Raw genomic sequence first — 6,483 nt, 5'->3', positions numbered from 1 at the left:
TCCCGACCTCTCCTGGTGGCCCAGCCCTCCCCCTCTCTGGAAGGCCTCCGGGGACCATCCCCTCCCCAGCGCCCCCTACCAGGGCTGGCGGCCATGACCTCTGAGGCCACGAGGAGGGCAGAGCTATTCCGGAGCCAGCCGAGCCCAGCCGCAGGGCAAGGAAGGCCTAGGGCCCAGATGGCAGATTGCGGCCCTGGTGGCCATGGTATTTTTATGGGCATGCCTGTGGCCCAGTGAAGCATACTCGGTCCCTCAGCTCGGCCTCCTAAGGCAAGTCGTGCAAGTCGCAAGAGGCCTTCGTGGTAGGGGGCCTCGATTCGCCATCCCACCTCACAATCCCTGGAAGGGGAGACTTTGAGTGGTCCCTCGTGCCCCCAGGGAATGTCTGGATGCAAGGTTGCCAGGCTTCTTCAGGATCTTGAGTGAAGCGGGGGGCTGGGGCAGGGAGAACCAAGGGAGTCTGGGGCAAGGTGTGTCCCAGGGTGGCCAGTGGCCCCCTACCCTTCGATTCCAAAAGACCCAGGGCAGGAGAGCTGGCTGGGCCTTTGTGCCAACCGGCCGGCCCCTTCAGGAGCTGTGAGGAGGCTGGGGCTGGCTGGGGCACTAGGCCAGTAGGCTGGGAACTGGGCTTGGAAGAAGCTGGGCAGAGGGCAGGCATGGGCACCCAAGACGGGGTATTTTCCATGAGGCACTGAGCTGCGGTTGGCTTCCTGCCTCTGCTCTGATCTGATCTCCGATAGGCTTAGCTTCCTGCCGGCTCTGATCTGACCTCTGATAGGCCTGGCCTGTGCCTTCACTCAGCACCCTCCCCTCCCCCCCACCCCCAAGTTCCCAAACTCTTCGGCCAGCTGCAATTAAGGACCCTAGGGTTCCATGCTGATCCCTGGGATGAGAATGACCACACTGAAGTAAGAAGGGGATAGAGCTATTTCGTGTGCTCCTGCTAAGCTCAGAGTCATGGGCTCAGTCTCCATTTCTCATAGTATATTCATTACTATTATTCCACTACATCCCATTTACTGACCATTGCCTCAGACCTGCCACTGTTCTCAGCACATGTCGAGTCTTGGCATACTTACTTTTCACACCAACCAGTGAGGTCAACTGTGGAACACATCAACCAACTCAAGGAATGTGTCCAGGAAGCAAGGCTGGGAAGAGTGTCTTTATCTCTTTAGCTCATTGTGTCCACAAGTTACCCCCTTCTCCAAGAGAGGGGCCCAAGGGGCAGGGGGGCAATTGAGCAACCAGGGGTGCTATATGGAGCAGTTCGCCTGCATTCACCCACCTGCTCTTCAGCACATCACTCTACGTCAGCACCAGTATTGCTCCCATTTCCCAAATGAAGAAACTGAGCTTCACACTGGTCAAATGACTGACACAAGATCACCCAGAAGGTGAATGGTAGAGCTGGGATTTGCACTTGTTTCTGTATGACTGCCATATGCACAAATGGAGGAATAAGAGAGGACCGTGGGCAGAGCGAGTCACAGGGGAAGCACCGGCAGGCAGATCCTTTACCTCTGAGCCACCAGGGAAGCCCCAAGTCAACAATACTCCAATATAAATTACTTAAAAGAAAGTGGAAGTTGCTCAGTCATGTCTGACTCTTTGCAACCCCATGGACTATATACAGTCCATGGAATTCTCCAGGCCAGAATACTGGAGTGGGTATTCTCCAGGGGATCTTCCCAACCCAGGTTTCCCACATTGCAGGTGGATTCTTTACCAGCTGAGCCACAAGGGAAATGTAATTAAAAGACGCTTGCTCTTTGGAAGAAAAACTATGACCAACCTAGACAGCATATTAAAAAGCAGAGACATTACTTTGCCAACAAAGGTCTGTCTAGTCAAAGCAATGGTTTTTCCAGTAGTCATGTATGGATGTGAGAGTTGGACTATAAAGAAAGCTGAGCACCGAAGAATGGATGCTTTTGAACCGTGGTGTTGGGGAAGACTCTAGAGAGTCCCTTGGCCTGCAAGGAGATCAAACCCAAGGGAAATCAGCCCTGAATATTCATTGAAAGGACTGATGCTGAGGCTGAAACTCCAATACTTTGGCCACCTGATGTGAAGAACTGACTCATTGGAAAAGACCCTGATGCTGGGAAAGATTGAGGGCGGGAGGAGAAGGGGATGCCAGAGGATGAGATGGTTAGATGGCATCACCGATTCGATGGACATGAGTTTGAGCAAGCTCCGGGAGTTGGCGATGGACAGGGAGGCCTGGCGTGCTGCAGTCCACGGGACTGCAAAGAGTCAGACATGACTGAGCAACTGAACTGCACTGAACTGAAAAAAAAAAAAAGTGGGCCTGAAAGCTGATCGCCAGCTACTGTCCCAGCCATTCCCTCAGCTCTGGGCCATCTTTTAGACAGACTGAATGTGCTCTTTTTTCATTCTCCCCTCTTATTTGTTTAGAAGCACTGTAGTTCCCATTTCAACATGACTCCTTAACAAGTCTAAAGTTAGTCTGGCGATTTTAACCTGTGGCCACAAGCTCTTTGAAGCTCATCTCTTCAAGAGGTGTGAGCCGGGCTTGGTGACTCATTTCTAATGAATAGAAAGAGACAGAAGGGATAACAGGCAACTTTGGGGAGCAGGTCATGAAAAGTACTGCTTCTTGCTTCCCATTCTCTTCCAGGGTTGCTCTGTCTGAAAGTCAGACACCCTGTTGTTTGAGGTTCTCCTCATCGGGCCTGGCCACCCTCTGCTCCCTCTTGTGCTATCACTCTGCCAACCTGCCCTTCACCCATACGACATCCCCACCTCTCAGTTTCTTGACCTTATCTCTAAAGACCTTCTTGGCCTCACCTCAGCCTCTCCGTCTCACAGTTGTGCCTCATCACCACCCACAGAATTGCTCTGAGGTGTTAAGTTCCAAATGCCACCTCTCTGGGCATGACCTTCAATCTTCCCTTCTCATTCTCTAGCTTCCACCCTTCTACCACCCCTGCATCTGAGCTGAGCTCCAAGTTTTCCAGTCCCTTGACCCCTGCTGCTGCTACTGCTAAGTCGCTTCAGTCGTGTCCGACTCTGTGCGACCCCATAGACGGCAGCCCACCAGGCTCCCCTGTCCCTGGGATTCTCCAGGCAAGAGCACTGGAGTGGGTTGCCATTTCCTTCTCCAATGCATGAAAGTGAAAAGTGAAAGTGAAGTCGTTCAGTTGTGCCCAACTCTTAGCGACCCCATGGACTGCCGCCTACCAGGCTTCTCCGTCCATGGGGTTTTCCAGGCAAGAGTACTGGAGTGGGGTGCCATTGCCTTCTCCACTTGACCCCTGCACCCAATCTATTGGATCCCATTTGACTTTTTTCTCCCTTCCATATCCCACCTCAGCTCTTTAGCAGATCTCTTCACGCTCAAGTTTCTGCCTTGAGGGAGGGTTCCTGTAAGAATGACGAAGGCCATTGTGTCAGTCAGAGGTTTTCTAGAGAAACAGAACCAATAGGATGTGTATGAGTGTGTGTGTGTGTGGAAAGAGATTTATTAGAAGGAATTGGTTCCTGTAAGTATGGAGCCTGAGAAGTTCCAAAATCTACAGTTGACAAGCTGGAGGCCTGACCGTGTAAATTCCAGCCCATGTGCAGGAAAACACCCATGTCCCAGCTCCTGCAGTCTGGCCAGAGAGTCCGCCTCGCTCAGCCTCTTTGTTCTATTCTGATCTTCAATTGATTGGATGAGGTCCACTCACCTTATGGAGGGCAATCGACCTCATTCAATCTACTTATTCAAATATAGATCTCATGCACAAACACCCTCACCGACATGCCCAGAATGATGTTTGACCACATGTCTGGGCATCCCGTTGCCCAGTCAAGTTGACACATAAAATTAACCATGACGAGGTTAACCTCAGACATATGGATAGGTCCCCAGGCAAAACCCGACACCTGAGCTTTGGGGAATCTGAACCAGATTTTTAAGCAGCTCTGTGGACCAGGTTTTCTGATCTATATGCCTAGCCTCCCACCCCTGAGCTGCTATTATGGTGACTCAGCACCTGCAGCTCCTACCACCACCAGCCAACAATATAACCTCTGCTCTGTGGCTGTCTTCTTCATCCCTTTGCTTCTCCCTAATCTTAGTTTCTGCTCCCCATTGGCTTCGACTGCTTCATGAAAGTCACATGTGACCTTTCCTCTGCATGTCTTTTGGCTTCTAATCTCACTGCAGTTCAAGTACCTACAAGAAAGGAGCTTATTGGCCCAAATCCTCACTATCCTTATTTGGGAAGAACCTTCATCCCAGGTAACCTGATAGGCAACTAACTAGTCTATACAGACTGGTTGTTCTTGGCCAGTGCTTGCTCCTGATCCAAGCAGCTAAGGCTAAAGTTGGGATGGGCTATTTGATATATAGTCTGGTCATCTGCTATGGACTGAATTTTGTGTCCCCCTCCCCCCACAATTCATATGTTGAACCCCCAGCCTCCCATGTGACTATATTTGGAGATGGGGCCTCTGAGAAAATAATTAAGTTTGAATGAGGTCATAGGGGTGGGGCCCTGATCTGATAGGATTAGTGTCCTTATAAGATGACACATCAGACCCCACAGTCACCTGTCCCCATGCCCTCTCTCTCTCTCTGCTATGTAAGAACTCAGTGAGAAGACAACCATTTACAAGCCAGGAAGAGAGTTGTCAAAAACAGCAGCTATGTGTAAATCACTGGCTGGAGATGCTCCCACAGCAGGGAGCTATGTCTTTGGAGGCATCTTGTTGGGCCTGTCCAGTCTAACCACACCTAAGTCACCTAGTCTCTTGTTTTCCCTATAAACCCCCAGGTTTTGAACAGAATTGCCTATTTGACTTTGCTCCCCACCAACAGGCTGCAGAGAGTGCTACTGGATGAAACCAAGTCAGTGTGTAGACAGATCACTAGGGACTCACGGGCTCCAAACAAGCTGGCTGGTGGGCACCATAGCCCTGTCACACACCCACTGCCAACCTTACTCTGTTTCCATTCAGTGGCTCCTCCAGACTTTTTCCACATACTGTGGACTTGGAAACAAAGGGGACAGATTAAACACATGCATTTACTTTCTCTCCCCACCCCCCCGCCGAAGCCCCATGATAATGACAGTAAATGATTTTTTAAAAGCAAAAATTCCAAGGGCAAAAATAATAGGAGATGAAATAGCAGCAACAAAGTTATGATAGCAGAGCAGTAACCACTGTAGCAGATCCAAGAAAGCCAAGGCAGTGGGGACGACTGAGCACCAGCTGAATTCACAGGACAGAGCTCACGCAGGCTTAGAACTCAGTAGAAATGGGGGTGGGGAGGGGAATGAAACTGTACAAGAGTCAGTTGGATGCCATCGTCCATCCCAGAAGAAAAATAACTTCATTCTTTGGGAATGATGAAAGCATGAGTGTCTCAATTAGAAAACACCAGGAACAGCTGAGCGATTACCATGTTGAAAACAAGGAGACTGTTTATTTACTACTGAACATGGGGTCATCTGGGCCTTCTCAATGACTCAGTTCTTCAAGTGCTGACAACCAGCCACAGCTATCAGACTAAAGGTCTTTCTCTGGACCATTTGAACATTCCACAAGAAAGGGACCCCAGAGAGGAACATTGGGATTCCCCTCAAAAACAGCCCAGGTACTTCACCCTACCATGGGGCTCATATTGACAAGCCTGCCTCTTGCAATAAGCTCTTTAGTATCCCATCCTTAAATATGAGACGACAACCAAGGCTCACTAAACATCTGAGAATGCCTCCAACATGAAAGCATGAAAAATAAAGATCAAAACGAAGAGGAAAACAACTGATGGGAAACAGGATTGTGAGGAATAAGAAATATTTTCTTAAAAACTCCTTAACTTCCTCAGGGAGATAATAAGATGAATATCCATGAGAGGAGAACAGAAGCCATAAAAAGGAACATTCAGAGAACCAAAGAGAGATTTCTGCAGTTGCCGAAATTCCAAAGTCAATAGATGGCTATTTTGCTGCTGTCTGGGAACAGAGTCATAGGTTTTTTTCTTTGAAGCCTATCAGGGATCTGAAATCACAACAACAAAAGTGGGCCAAAATCTGAAAAATGACAAGTCCTTCCCAGGAAAAAGACCCATCGCTGCTTTTATCCTGGACAGCAGCTGCAGCAGGAGGAGAAGGAAGCTGCCAGACACTAGTGTGAGCAGAAAACAGAGGAACTTTTGATAAATTTTTTAAACGTTGAGTATGGGATGATGTGACAGTTTGAATTCCTAGGAACCTTAGACATAGAGTTTGCATTCACCCACCAACCCTTTGCCATGACCTTCACCAACAAAGTTTGCAGACAGGGCAGCTAGGCTGAGGGAAACCACACTCCAGACCTTCCAGTGCTAGTTGGTGGCTGGTAAGGGGCAAAAGAGCTAAGAGAGAGCCTCCCCAGGTCGAAGGGACAAGGATGTTGAGATCCTAAGTCAGGATAAGGAGGACTGAGAGATACCTTCCAGGCCACCGCCTAAGTCTCCCACTGAGACTT

This window comes from Bos grunniens, chromosome X (assembly GCF_055505025.1).
Source record: "Bos grunniens cultivar Pamir isolate PY7600 chromosome X, Bosgru_T2T1.0, whole genome shotgun sequence".
NCBI classification, from domain to species: Eukaryota; Metazoa; Chordata; class Mammalia; order Artiodactyla; family Bovidae; genus Bos; species Bos grunniens.
Note: the sequence above shows the minus strand (reverse complement) of the source record.